The following is a 14,272-nucleotide window of genomic DNA, read 5'->3' as shown; positions in this document are numbered from 1 at the left end:
ACTCTACGCCCCCACCAGGGAAAAGTTTTGTGAAGCCGGTGTTAAGGAAGAAGCTCATGCATTGGGCCCATGCTTCCCGTTTTGCCGGACATACATGCATTCAGAAAACCCTCGAGTTTATCTCTAGGTCCTACTGGTGGCCAACTCTGAAGAAGGACGTCAAGGAGTTTATTGCCTCTTGCCCAAAGTGTGCCCAACACAAAGTTCCCCGCCAGTCTCCTGCGGGGCAACTGGTTCCATTATCTGTTCCCAGTCGACCGTGGACCCATTTGTCGATGGACTTTGTTACAGATCTGCCTATATGCAATAAGTTTAATACCATCTGGGTGGTAGTTGACCGGTTCACCAAGATGGCACATTTCATACCCCTCACCGGTCTCCCATCAGCTTCCAAGTTGGCCCAAGTGTTTATCCAAGAGATCTTCCGACTTCACGGTCTTCCTGAAGAGATCATCTCCGATCGTGGAGTACAATTTGTAGCCAAATTTTGGCGAAGTTTGTGTCAAGCCCTCCAAGTCAAGTTAAAGTTTTCTACAGCTTACCATCCTCAGACCAATGGTCAAACCGAGAGGGTGAATCAGGACTTGCAGGCCTTCCTCCGCATTTATGTGTCTTCCTCCCAAGATGACTGGGTTCAACTCCTTCCTTGGGCTGAGTTTAGCCACAACAATCAATACCATTCCTCATCCTCCTCAACACCATTCTTCATCAACTATGGATTTCACCCTAAGGTTCCAGAATTCCAACCGCTTCCAGCAACTTCTGTTCCAGCAGTGGATGTCACCTTGCGTCCGTTTTCAAACAACTGGAAGAATGTCCGCGCAGCCCTGCTTAAAGCCTCATTTAGGTACAAGAAGTTTGCCGATAGGAAGCATAGAGCGGTTCCTGCTCTCAAGGTGGGTGATCGAGTATGGTTGTCCACGAAGAATTTGAGGTTGAGAGATCCCAGCATGAAATTTGCTCCTCGTTACATCGGTCCTTTTAAAATTGAACAAGTCATCAATCCTGTTGCTTACAGACTCCAGTTACCTCCCTTCTTGAAAATACCCAGGACATTCCATGTTTCTCTGTTGAAACCGCTGATCCTGAATCGGTTTCATTCTGCACTTCCTCCAGCTCCTAAAGTTCAGACTCAACGGGGAGTTGAGTATGAGGTGGCCAAGATTCTGGACTCACGTTTCCGTTATGGTCAGTTGCAGTATCTTATTGACTGGAAGGGCTATGGTCCTGAAGAACGCTCTTGGACCAATGCGTCTGATGTCCATGCTCCTGCCTTGGTCCGGAATTTCCACTCGAAGTTTCCTCTAAAGCCTAAGAAGCGTCCTGGGGCCACTCCTAAAGGGGGGGTGCTGTCACGATCCGGGTATCTGGACGCCATTACCTGCCTTTCAGATGTCTCCTGAGGCTCGCTCAGCGTTCCAAGGCCGGATCTCATCTGTGTCCACATACTGCACATTCCTCCTGTCACGCTGAGATGCTGTCACAGCGGCGCCATGTTTGAATCCTGCATGGCGTCTCCCGTTCTCCGCGGCCTCCGCCGCTGCTCCTGTGTTATAGGTGCAGGTTGTCAGTGTGGTGTTCCATGCCTGCCGCGGCCTCCGTTGTCATCCACGAGTATCAGCATACATTTCTCAGTCTGGCGTCTCCTGTCCTCTGCGGCCGGCGCCGCCATTGCAGTTATGTTTCCACATGGTTTCCTAAACCAGTTTTCCCTCCAAGTTCTAACATGGGCGCAGCCATGTTGGATTCAATCACATGCTTCAGTTCCTCCAATCCACTGCCTGGAGATCTGCATAATTGCCCAGCCAATACCTGCATTGCTGCAGGTATAAGTATCCTGTGCCTGGGCCAGCAAATGGTCAGTGCTTTGTTTGTCATACCTTATTCCAGTCTCTCTCCTGTGGTTGTGTTTCCAGGTTCCAGCTCCTGTCTACAGCATCCACCAAAGAGACTTGCACCTGCCTACCATCCTGCGGTGCAGCCTGACTCTGCAGTCCTCCGTGGCTGAACCAGTTACCAGCTTCCAGCTATTTCATCTGCTTCCAGCAGTATCCACTACCACCGGTAATCATCCTTCAATTCCTCTGTTTCCACGCTCCCTAGCATCTTACTATATTCACTCCGTGTTTCATCACCTGGCTGGTTCCACCCAACATTCATTCAGTGACTTTATTATCTGGCTGATTCCATTCCGCATCCACTCCGTGTCTTACCACCTGGCTGGTTCCATCCAGCAATTAAAACAGCTGATTCAAGTTACCAACTTCATCTGTTCCATCTACTGGCATGTTCCTTGGATATCTTCACTACTACAGCCAGGCCTGGTAAGGTTATTCCATCTAAGGACTGTAACAGCTGTTCTTACCTACCAGTGTCATGTGTAACCATTTCATGGTCAGAGTGCTCCAGGAATCATATTATTTATCATTGCCATTATTTACCTTGAATACTGTTTGTTTACACGGAGTCTGTTAATAAACTTTTATTTTGACTTTTACCTGGTTGTCCTGGTCACACCTTCGGGTTTTCTTTTAACACTTACATGTCCAGGGGTCTGATTAAACCTCCCCGGTTTAAGTTCCTCTCAGCCCCTACAACTGAGGCTTTCTCCTGTCAGCCAAAACCCTCAGTTGTGACACTGGATCTCCAACTGGGTCCTCTTAACAACGAATACCACTCTGCAGGGATGGGGTGCAGTGTTGGAGCAACACTCTCTTCCAGGTCAGTGGACCAGAGAGGAATCTCTCCTCCCGATAAACATTCTGGAGTTGAGGGCAGTGTTCAATGCTCTGAAACTGGCCCTGCCTCTGGTACAGAATAGGCCTGTTCAAGTACAGTCGGACAACGCCACCACGGTGACATACATAAATCATCAAGGTGGCACTCGAAGCCGCATGGCGATACGGGAAGTGTCAAAGATTCTTCTATGGGCGGAACGCCATCTGCCAGCCATATCGGCAGTGTTCATTCCGGGGATCCTCAACTGGGAAGCGGACTTCCTCAGATCTTAAGGACGTACACGCCGGAGAGTGGAGCCTTCATCCGGAAGTCTTTCAACTCCTAGTGCACAGGTGGGGCCTACCAGATGTAGACCTGATGGCGTCTCTTCACAATCACAAGGTTCCGGTCTTCGGAACAAGGACAAGGGATCCTCCAGCAGCGTTTGTGGATGCACTGGCAATTCCATGGAACTTTCGGCAGCCATACATGTTCCCTCCAGTGTCACTCCTGCCCAGGGTAATAAGGAAGTTCAAGCAAGAAGGAGCTTTAATACTTCTAATCGCTCCAGCGTGGCCCAGACGGCATTGGTTCTCATACCTGCAGCGTCTCTCGTTAGAGCATCCTCTTCTACTTCCGCAACGCCCAGACTTCCTCGTTCAGGGCCCTTGTGTATACCAGGATCTGGCCCGACTGGCTTTGACGGCATGGCTCTTGAAGCTTCAGTTCTGAGGACCAAGGGATTTTCTGAGGCGGTCGTTCAAACTATGTTGAAGGCCCGTTAACCAGCTTCGACTTGGATTTATTATAGGGTCTCAAATTCTTCACCTGGTGTGCGGCAAAGAATTATGATGCGTACAAGTTCAGTACTGCCAAACTTTTGGCTTTTCTGCAATAGGGCCTGGACTTAGGCCTTCGTCTTGCCTCCCTCAAGATTGATATTTCAGCCCTGTCGGAATGGTTTCAGAGAAAAATTGCAACTCTGCCTGACGTTCATACTTTCACTCAGGGTGTTTTACGGATTCAACCTCCCTATGTTCATCCTGTGGCTCCTTGGGATTTGTCGGTTGTTTTGGATGCCCTACAAGAGTCTCCGTTTGAACCTCTTGAGTCTGTGGACCTTAAATAGCTTACACTTAAGGTCTTATTTTTGCTGGCTATTGCCTCTGGTAGAAGGGTTTCAGACTTGGGTGCCTTGTCCTATCGGTCACCCTTTCTGATTTTTCACCGTGACCGTGCAGTTCTTAGAACTCACCCTGGTTGTCTGCCTAAGGTGGTGTCGTCTTTCCACCTTAACCAAGAGATTGTGGTTCCGGCCTTTATCTCTCCTGGTTTGTCCTCCAAAGAAGGGTCTTTGGATGTGGTACGGGCTCTCGTATATATGTGAAGAGAACCGCCTCTCTTAGGAGATCTGATTCTCTCTTTGTCCTTTTTTGTTTTTCACAAACGTGGCTAGCCTGTGAATAAGCAGACCTTGGCCAGATGGATTAGAATAGTGATTGCACAAGCTTATGTACAGGCTGGACTTCCAGCTCCTGCTATTATCAAGGCCCATTCTACTCGGTCTGTTGGACCTTCTTGGGCGGCCCGCCGTGGCGCGTCCCTAGAACAATTGTGCAAGGTGGCTACGTGGTCCTCAGTGAACACGTTCATCAGGTTCTATGCCTTTGATATTTCCACCTCCCAGGATGCCTCCTTTGGACGCCGGATTCTTGTGCCCGCTACAGTGCATCCCCTCCCATGAGGAACTGCTTTAGGACATCCCCGATGTAATTCCCTGTGGAATCACAGTGTATACCGCTGCAGAAAAAGAGTTTTATGGTAAGAACTTACCATTGTTAAATCTCTTTCTGCAAGGTACACTGGATTCCACAGGGCGCCCACCCTGACGCACTTAGCTTCTTTGGGTTTGTATGGCATTAGCCGCTGGTACCTTCTCCTGTCGTGAGAATGTGGTTGTCTTTGGCTACTAACTATTGTTGTCTCTTTTACCTGCTACTGCATTGGACTGGTTAACAAAACTGAGCTCCAGTGCCTGGAGGCGGGGATATAGAGGAGGCGGCGCTATGCATCCTGGGAACAGTCAAAGCTTTTAGCCTGTTGGTGCCTCGCATCAAGATCCAACTCTACACCCCAATGTAATTCCCTGTGGAATCCAGTGTACCTCGCAGAAAGAGATTTAACAACGGTAAGTTCTTACCATAAATCTCCTTTTTTGCAGAGATGTTATTTTAGTACTGTTTACAAAAAAAGCTTAGTGTTCATTGAAAACACTGGTATGTTTTGGAAAAAAACATTTAACCTATATGTGTTTTTTGGGGGTTGAGAAGGTAATGTTTGTAATGTAAACAATGATTGCTTATTAATCAGTGAACAGAATACTTGCTAACACCTGCTCAACTAGTTTATAGGAGCAGACTATCGATGTTTACCCACTGCATTTGTCCTACAGAGGTTTGCTAATATACTCTATGTGCATGTTATGGAGGCACACCCAAGTCCTCCCATTCCCCGTACTTGTGTACGTGTTTCTGTGCGTACTGCTGTGCGTACGCACGCATGTCAGACTGCTTCGCACAATGCGTTTTGACGCATGCATATTGTGGTTTTTTTTTGTGCTTGGTGCGCATGCGTACATTATCGATAATCGGGGTTTGTGTGTGCATTTGCATCTTCATCGAGACATATGGGGGGTAATTCAGATCTGATCGTAGATGTGCTAAATCTAGCACATCTACGATCAGCTTCCCTGACATGCGGGGGACGCCCCGCATGTCAGACCCTGCCCCGTCGCACAAGTACAAAAGCATCGCACGGCGGCAATGCTTTTGTATTTGAAGAGTAGCTCCTCACCAGTGCAGCTCCTGCGCGCTGGCAGGGAGCTACCCATCGCTGTGAGGGTCTCAGCAGCTGCGTGTCACGTCACCCAGCCCCCGCGGCCCGACCCCCCAATGGTCCGGGCACACCTGCTTTGCCCAGACCGCAGCCAAACACCACCGGCCAGTCCCCTCCCGCCCAGTGACCACCTCTGCCTGTCAATCAGGTAGAGGCGATCACTGGGCTGAGACAGCCGTCGGCTGTCTGGCATGTGCCGGCGCACTGCGGCACCGATGCATGCGCAGTTCAGACATGATCACTGCTGTGCGAAAATGCACAGCAACGATCAGGTCTGAATTAGCCCCATAGAGACGCACGATTTCAGAGAAACTACACTACACTAAAAAAGCACGGATAGAGATTAGTAACTACTACATCACTACTGACTTTGGACGGCATACCAAAGTCATTCCAGTTAAGGACGTCCCTTTAGGCTGTGTATAATTTATATTGAAGATAGGATGACTACATGTTATTTCCAGGGAATCTTTATTGGCTGCCGGGTAGATAAATATAGGGTTCCCCACACTCCTTGACAAAGGTTCCTATTGAATCTAAATGACTCGGAGGCGGAAGTGACTGTCTTCCCCCCCCCCCCCCCCCCCACCAGTTCAAGCACATTGAACATTAGTTCCATCTTACCTTCAAGACAGGACTGTTTATTCTGTTTTCTTGCACCAACATAATTTTTTAGGGACTGTTAATATTGTATGTTTTTAGCTCATTTTTAGGGCAACAGTGTTACTAAAAAAATTATTTTAAAATGAATACCTTTTTGGAATTTTTACTCCTGTAGAAAGCCCAATTCAATGCGGGACATTAGGGAGGACAAAAAATAGAACTTTGTAAACTGGGGAAGGAAATGAATCCTTCATACGAAAGAAAGATTTCTAGTTACAATGTTGGGGTAGGCTTACTGTTCTAATCAGGGCTGTCTTAACAGTAGTGTGGGCCCCTGGGCACGACAATGCACTGGGGCCCCTACCTATCCTCCAGCTGTAGGGGTTGGGGGTGCTAGCAGCAGCAGCTTTGATGTCCCGTGGGCAGTAGGGGGTGTTCTATCTTCAGCTCAACATGTAGGACCTGGAGCAGTAATTTCTGCTAATTAATCCTTTACTGCACAGATGCGGCGGAGGGAACACTAAACTGTATAAGGGGGCATTGGGCCGAATGAAGGGGCCCTGGTACATGATTTCCAGGGTGGTAGGGGGTGTTTAACACGCAGGGGAGGGGTGGATAGTGGAGTGGGCTTAATATTCTACATTTTCCGGTGAGATGGCAGCTTGCTTGACTGCAGATATCTCCAGTTCCTGGAAATAGATTTCTTAGCTTTGAATGGGATAAAAACACTAAAGAGTCTCACCTTTAAGGAGGTATTGGGGACTTGGGGATCAGAGTTCAGAAGCCAGAGCAATCCACCAATGAAAATATAAAACTGTATACCAGACATGCAGAGCTAGAGCAGGGACCAGCTGCTGGAAGGCAGATGTCTCTGGTTCTGGGCATAGTAGAGACAAGCTGCCAGTGTCAACCAAAAGGGGGGAGTCCCAGCTTATGGAGTATACCCTCAGAAAAACTATAAGTCAAACAGATGGGGACCACTGCTTTGAAGTCGGATATCTCTGGTTCCCCTTGCTCAATTTTCAAAAATCTGGTACTCCCAGAAAGAGGGGACCCTCAGCAATCAGCCTAGGGCCCTTATATTCCTGGAGCCCTTGGGCAAGTGCCCATTGAGCCCATATGAATAGATGGCCCTGGTTCTGATGAAATGCGCTTTGTTGAAAAGAAACCTTTATGTGCACAAGATACACCTCATAGTGAGTGGGGTATGCCCTCTTTCACTTTTTTTAAGTGTTCCCGAGAAATTAAGGCAGGTATATCTCCTATGAAATACAATGATACCTTTGACCGGGTGTAGCATGGTATGCCGGCTGTCAGGGTCCCAGCACACAGCATATTGGTGCTGGAATCCCTACCGCCGGCAAACCGACAGCGTGGCGAGTGCAAATGAGCCACTTGTGGGCTCGCTGCGGGCACGGTGGTGCACTGCGTGCACAATGCTATCAATTTCCCTACAGGGGGGTCGTGGACCACCAAGAGGGAGGAACGGTGTTGGTATGCCGGCTGTCGGGATTCCGGCACCGGTATACTGTGCGCCGGGTCCCTGACAGCAGGCATACCATGCTACACCCCATCAATGGTATCCTTGTTTTTCATAGGAGACCACCCCTTTGACGGTGGCTCTCTGTTCTTCAAGCACTTTCCTTTATGTGTGACTCACAAAGGTGGAATCAAAAGGAAAATAGTATCTTGAACGTACTACTCATATTCGTTTTTTTTATGTTTTCGCTGTACATCAGGGCCGGATTTCACACAAGGCAACCCTGGTTAGTACTTGGATGGGAGACCACCTGGGAAAACAAGGTGCTGTAGGTATTTTTATACTGCCAACACCGTTCTGTTGATGCATTCCATTTTCAAAACTTATTCACTTATGTACCAGTAGTTAGAAGTAGAAAAGCTCTAACAGAAACTGCTGTAGGTATTTTTATTCTGCCAACACCGTTCTGTTGATGCATTCCATTTTCAAACTAATTCATTTATGTACCAGTAGTTAGAAGTAGAAAAGCTCTAACAGAAACAACAAAGCTCATCTACAGCCATACCACACTGGATATGCCCAATCTCATCTGATCTTGGAAGTTAAGCAGTGTTGTTCCTGGTTAGTACTTGGATGGGAGACCACCTGGGAATACAAGGTGCTGTAGGTATTTTTATACTGCCAACACCGTTCTGTTAATACATTCCATTTTCAAACTTATTCATTTATGTACCAGTAGTTAGAAGTAGAAAAGCTCTAACAGAAACCATGAAGCTTGTCTACAGCCACACCACACTGGATATGCCCAATCTCATCTGATCTTGGAAGCTAAGCAGTGTTGTTCCTTGTTAGTACTTGGATGGGAGACCACCTGAGAATACAAGGTGCTGTAGGTATTTTTATACTGAAAACACCGTTCTGTTGATGCATTCCATTTTCAAATTTATTCATTTATGTACCAGTAGTTAGAAGTAGAAAAGCTCTAAAAGAAACAGCAAAGCTCATATACAGCCACACCACACTGGATACCACCCAATCTCTTCTGATCTTGGAAGCTAAGCAGTGTTGGGCCTGGTTAGTACTTTGATGGGAGACCACCTGGGAATACAAGGTGCTGTAGGTATTTTAATACTGCCAACACCGTTCTGTTGATGCATTCCATTTTCAAACTTATTCATTTATGTACCAGTAGTTAGAAGTAGAAAAGCTCTAACAGAAACTACACAGCTCATCTACAGCCGCACCACACTGGATATGCCCAATCTCATCTGATCTTGAAAGCAAAGCAGTGTTGGGCCTGGTTAGTACTTGGATGGGAGACCACCTGAGATTACAAGGTGCTGTAGGTATTTTTATACTGCCAACATCATTCTGTTGAGGCATTCCATTTTCAAACTTATTAATTTATGTACCAGTAGTTAGAAGTAGAAAAGCTCTAACAAAAACCGCAAAGCGTATATACAGCTACACCAAACTGGATCCCCCCAATCTCTTCTGATCTTGGAAGCTAAGCAGTGATGGGCCTGGTTAGTACTTGGATGGGAGACCACCTGGGAATACAAGGTGCTGTAGGTATTTTTATACTGCCAACACCGTTCTGTTGATGCATTCCATTTTCAAACTTATTCATTTATGTACCAGTAGTTAGAAGTAGAAAAGCTCTAACAGAAACAACAAAGCTCATCTACAGCCACACCACACTGGATACGCCCAATCTCATCTGATCTTGGAAGCTAAGCAGTGTTGGGCCTGGTTAGTACTTGGATGGGAGACCACCTGGGAGTACAAGGTGCTGTAGGTATTTTTATACTGCCAACACCGTTCTGTTGATGCATTCCATTTTCAAACTTATTCATTTATGTACCAGTAGTTAGAAGTAGAAAAGCTCTAACAGAAACCATGAAGCTTGTCTACAGCCACACCACACTGGATATGCCCAATCTCATCTGATCTTGGAAGCTAAGCAGTGTTTTTCATTGTTAGTACTTGGATGGGAGACCACCTGGGAATACAAGGTGCTGTAGGTATTTTTATACTGAAAACACCGTTTTGTTGATGCATTCCATTTTCAAACTTATTCATTTATGTACCAGTAGTTAGAAGTAGAAAAGCTCTAACAGAAACCGCAAAGCTCATATACAGCCACACCACACTGGATACCACCCAATCTCTTCTGATCTTGGAAGCTAAGCAGTGTTGGGCCTGGTTAGTACTTGGATGGGAGACCACCTGGGAATACAAGGTGCTGTAGGTATTTTTATACTGCCAACACCGTTCTGTTGATGCATTCCATTTTCAAATTTATTCATTTATGTACCAGTAGTTAGAAGTAGAAAAGCTCTAAAAGAAACAACAAAACTCATCTACAGCCACACCACACTAGATACGCCCAATCTCATCTGGTCATGGAAGCTAAGCAGTGTTGGGCATGGTTAGTACTTGGCTGGGAGACCCCCTGGGAATACAAGGTGCTGTAGGTATTTTAATACTGCCAACACCGTTCTGTTGATGCATTCCATTTTCAAACTTATTCATTTATGTACCAGTAGTTAGAAGTAGAAAAGCTCTAACAGAAACTACACAGCTCATCTACAGCCGCACCACACTGGATATGCCCAATCTCATCTGATCTTGAAAGCAAATCAGTGTTGGGCCTGGTTAGTACTTGGATGGGAGACCACCTGAGATTACAAGGTGCTGTAGGTATTTTTATACTGCCAACATCATTCTGTTGATGCATTCCATTTTCAAACTTATTCATTTATGTACCAGTAGTTAGAAGTAGAAAAGCTCTAACAAAAACCACAAAGCTCATATACAGCCACACCAAACTGGATCCCCCCAATCTCTTCTGATCTTGGAAGCTAAGCAGTGTTGGGCCTGGTTAGTACTTGGATGGGAGACCACCTGAGAATACAAGGTGCTGTAGGTATTTTTACACTGCCAACACTGTTCTGTTGATGCATTCCATTTTCAAACTTATTCATTTATGTACCAGTAGTTAGAAGTAGAAAAGCTCTAACAGAAACAACAAAGCTCATCTACAGCCACACCACACTGGATACGCCCAATCTCATCTGATTTTGGAAGCTAAGCAGTGTTGGGCCTGGTTAGTACTTGGATGGGGGACCACCTGGGAATACAAGGTGCTGTCGGTATTTTTATACTGCCAACACCGTTCTGTTGATGCATTCCATTTTCAAACTTATTAATTTATGTACCAGTAGTTAGAAGTAGAAAAGCTCTAACAGAAACCATGAAGCTTGTCTACAGCCACACCCCACTGGATATGCCCAATCTCATCTGATCTTGGAAGCTAAGCAGTGTTGTTCCTTGTTAGTACTTGGATGGGAGACCACCTGGGAATTCAAGGTGCTGTAGGTATTTTTATACTAAAAACACCGTTCTGTTGATGCATTCCATTTTCAAACTTATTCATTTATGTACCAGTAGTTAGAAGTAGAAAAGCTCTAACAGAAACCACAAAGCTCATATACAGCCACACCACACTGGATACCACCCAATCTCTTCTGATCTTGGAAGCTAAGCAGTGTTGGGCCTGGTTAGTACTTGGATGGGAGACCACCTAAAAATACAAGGTGCTGTAGGTGTTTTTATACTGCTAACACTGTTCTGTTGATGCATTCCATTTTTAAACATTTATTTATGTACCAGTGGTTAGAAGTAGAAAAGCTCTAACAGAAACTTCAAAGCTCATCTACAGCAGCACCACACTGGATACGCACAATCTCATCTGCTCTTGGAAGCTATGCAGAGTTGTGCCTGGTTAGTACTTGGATGGGAGACCACCTGGGAATACAAGGTGCTGTAGTTATGTTTATACTGCCAACACTGTTCTGTTGATGCATTCCATTTTCAATCTTATTCATTTATGTACCAGTAGTTAGAAGTAGAAAAGCTCTAACAGAAACCGCAAAGCTCATATACAGCCACACCACACTGGTTACCACCCAATCTCTTCTGATCTTGGAAACTAAGCAGTGTTGGGCCTGGTTAGTACTTGGATGGGAGACCACCTAAAAATACAAGGTGCTGTAGGTGTTTTTATACTGCTAACACCGTTCTGTTGATGCATTCCATTTTTAAACATTTATTTATGTACCAGTGGTTAGAAGTAGAAAAGCTCTAACAGAAACTTCAAAGCTCATCTACAGCAGCACCACACTGGATACGCACAATCTCATCTACTCTTGGAAGCTATGCAGAGTTGTGCCTGGTTAGTACTTGGATGGGAGACCACCTGGGAATACAAGGTGCTGTAGTTATGTTTATACTGCCAACACTGTTCTGTTGATGCATTCCATTTTCAATCTTATTCATTTATGTACCAGTAGTTAGAAGAAATTTAGGTGGATTATTGCGCACTTTGGGAGAGGAATATGCCGCAAACCATTAAAATACCAAAAAGACACTAACATCAATGTCAAGGATTATGGCATACACAAGGTTAGGTATTTGTGGTGAGCGCTGTTCCTTCCCAAGGACGTGTGCAAAAATTATTTACTCAATGTCCAATTTCTTAAAAAGACATTTTTATTTTTATATCCATGATAATTTGGTGACACAATGCACATTATACATGGATTGGACATACATAAAACATGAAATCGTTTGAATAAAATTGATGAATTATTGCACAGACCCTTAATTGTAAACAAATTACAAAACAGTCTATGTGCAAATCATATGATGGTGGAACTTCTGGCTCATACCGTAGGAGGCATGTGGTGTGTGCCTTTCCAAGAAGGTCACAGTCCCATTAATAGTGCCGTACTATTAATGGGACTGTGACCTTCTTGGACTCTCACCGGGAACCTGTGATATCCATCTACATTGGCAAAGTGTGTGGTGTGTTGCTGGGCTGCTAGCTGGAACCCTATTTACATCGAAGGCACACACCACATGCCTCCTACGGTATGAGCCAGAAGTTCCACCATCATATGATTTGCACATAGACTGTTTTGTCATTTGTTTACAATTAAGGGTCTGTGCAATAATTCATCAATTTTATTCAAACGATTTCATGTTTTATGTATGTCCAATCCATGTATAATGTGCATTGTGTCACCAAATTATCATGGATATAAAAATAAAAATGTATTTTTAAGAAATTGGACATTGAGTAAATAATTTTTGCACACGTCCTTGGGAAGGAACAGCGCTCACCACAAATACCTAACCTTGTGTATACCAGTAGTTAGAAGTAGAAAAGCTCTAACAGAAACCACAAAACTCATCTACCTCCACACCACACTGCATACGCCCAATCTCATCTGATCTTGGAAACTAAGCAGTGTTGGGACTGGTTAGTATTTGGCTGGGAGACCCCCTGGGAATGCATGGTGCTGTAGGTATTTTTATACTGCCAACACTGTTCTGTTGATGCATTGCATTTTCAAACTTATTCATTTATGTACCAGTAGTTAGAAGTAGAAAAGCTCTAACAGAAAATGCAAAGCTCATCTACAGCCACACCACACTGGATATGCCCAATCTAATCTGATCTTGGAAGCTAAGCAGTGTTGGGCCTGGTTAGTATTTGAATGAGAGACCACCTGGGAATACAAGTTGCTGTAGGTGTTTTTATACTGCCAACACCGTTCTGTTGATGCATTGCATTTCCAAACTTATTCATTTATGTACCAGTAGTTAGAAGTAGAAAAGCTCTAACAGAAACCACATAGCTCATTTACAGGCACACCACACTGGATACGCCCAATCTCATCTGATCTTGGAAGCTAAGCAGTGTTGGGCCTGGTTAGTACTTGGATGGGAGACCACCTGGGAATACAAGGTGCTGTAGGTATTTTTATACTGCCAACTCAGTTCTTTTGATGCATTCCATTTTCAAACTTATTCATTTATGTACCAGTAGTTAGAAGTAGAAAAGCTCTAACAAAAACAGCGAAGCTCATCTACAGCCACACCACACTGGATACGCCCAATCTCATCTTATCGTGGAAGCTAAGCAGTGTTGGTCCTGGTTAGTACTTGGATGGGAGACCACCTAGGAACACAAAGTGCTGTAGGTATTTTTATACTGCCAACACCGTTCTGTTGATGCATTCCATTTTCTAAATCATTAATTTATGTACAATTAGTTAGAAGTAGAAAACCTGTAACAGAAACCAGAAAACTCATCTGCAGCCCCACCACACTGGGTACGCTCAATCTCTTCTGATGTTGGAAGCTAAGCAGTGTTGACCCTGGTTAGTACTTGGATGGGAGACCACCTGGGAATACAGGGTGCTGTAGGTATATTTGTACTGCCAACACTGTTCTGTTGATGCATTGCATTTTCAAACTTATTCATTTATGTACCAGTAGTTAGAAGTAGAAAAGCTCTAACAGAAAATGCAAAGCTCATCTACAGCCACACCACACTGGATATGCTCAATCTAATCTGATCTTGGAAGCTAAGCAGTGTTGGGCCTGGTTAGTATTTGGATGGGAGACCACCTGGGAATACAAGTTGCTGTAGGTGTTTTTATACTGCCAACACCGTTCTGTTGATGCATTGCATTTCCAAACTTATTCATTTATGTACCAGTAGTT

The 14,272-nt window shown here is 45.1% G+C and overlaps 1 protein-coding gene, 4 non-coding genes and 18 pseudogenes across 7 annotated transcripts in view; 22 read left to right on the top strand and 1 right to left on the bottom strand.

Moving 5' to 3' along the window:
- LOC134909240 (tetraspanin-3-like) overlaps window positions 1-14,272 on the bottom strand; it is a 413,151-nt gene that overhangs the window by 304,255 nt on the left and 94,624 nt on the right. The window lies entirely within an intron of this gene.
- LOC134938604 (5S ribosomal RNA) lies at window positions 8,248-8,366 on the top strand. Its single transcript, XR_010181135.1, has one exon. It is a non-coding gene; the product is annotated as a 5S ribosomal RNA (ribosomal RNA).
- Window positions 8,474-8,592, top strand: LOC134952072 (5S ribosomal RNA; annotated as a pseudogene).
- Window positions 8,700-8,819, top strand: LOC134953058 (5S ribosomal RNA; annotated as a pseudogene).
- LOC134934269 (5S ribosomal RNA) lies at window positions 8,927-9,045 on the top strand (annotated as a pseudogene).
- On the top strand, window positions 9,153-9,271 carry LOC134934545 (5S ribosomal RNA; annotated as a pseudogene).
- LOC134947698 (5S ribosomal RNA) lies at window positions 9,379-9,497 on the top strand. The gene has a single exon (XR_010182704.1). It is a non-coding gene; the product is annotated as a 5S ribosomal RNA (ribosomal RNA).
- Window positions 9,605-9,723, top strand: LOC134938216 (5S ribosomal RNA; annotated as a pseudogene).
- Window positions 9,831-9,950, top strand: LOC134949745 (5S ribosomal RNA; annotated as a pseudogene).
- On the top strand, window positions 10,058-10,176 carry LOC134936379 (5S ribosomal RNA; annotated as a pseudogene).
- On the top strand, window positions 10,284-10,402 carry LOC134937995 (5S ribosomal RNA; annotated as a pseudogene).
- LOC134933099 (5S ribosomal RNA) lies at window positions 10,510-10,628 on the top strand (annotated as a pseudogene).
- On the top strand, window positions 10,736-10,854 carry LOC134938227 (5S ribosomal RNA). The gene has a single exon (XR_010180820.1). It is a non-coding gene; the product is annotated as a 5S ribosomal RNA (ribosomal RNA).
- Window positions 10,962-11,080, top strand: LOC134953888 (5S ribosomal RNA; annotated as a pseudogene).
- On the top strand, window positions 11,188-11,307 carry LOC134935878 (5S ribosomal RNA; annotated as a pseudogene).
- On the top strand, window positions 11,413-11,531 carry LOC134949327 (5S ribosomal RNA; annotated as a pseudogene).
- On the top strand, window positions 11,639-11,758 carry LOC134944955 (5S ribosomal RNA; annotated as a pseudogene).
- On the top strand, window positions 12,953-13,071 carry LOC134949355 (5S ribosomal RNA; annotated as a pseudogene).
- LOC134939989 (5S ribosomal RNA) lies at window positions 13,179-13,297 on the top strand (annotated as a pseudogene).
- On the top strand, window positions 13,405-13,523 carry LOC134934905 (5S ribosomal RNA). The gene has a single exon (XR_010179834.1). It is a non-coding gene; the product is annotated as a 5S ribosomal RNA (ribosomal RNA).
- LOC134945011 (5S ribosomal RNA) lies at window positions 13,631-13,749 on the top strand (annotated as a pseudogene).
- On the top strand, window positions 13,857-13,975 carry LOC134944513 (5S ribosomal RNA; annotated as a pseudogene).
- On the top strand, window positions 14,083-14,201 carry LOC134934053 (5S ribosomal RNA; annotated as a pseudogene).

Source organism: Pseudophryne corroboree, chromosome 1, assembly GCF_028390025.1.
Source record: "Pseudophryne corroboree isolate aPseCor3 chromosome 1, aPseCor3.hap2, whole genome shotgun sequence".
NCBI classification, from domain to species: domain Eukaryota; kingdom Metazoa; phylum Chordata; class Amphibia; order Anura; family Myobatrachidae; genus Pseudophryne; species Pseudophryne corroboree.
This window is presented reverse-complemented; position numbering and strand designations above follow the sequence as displayed.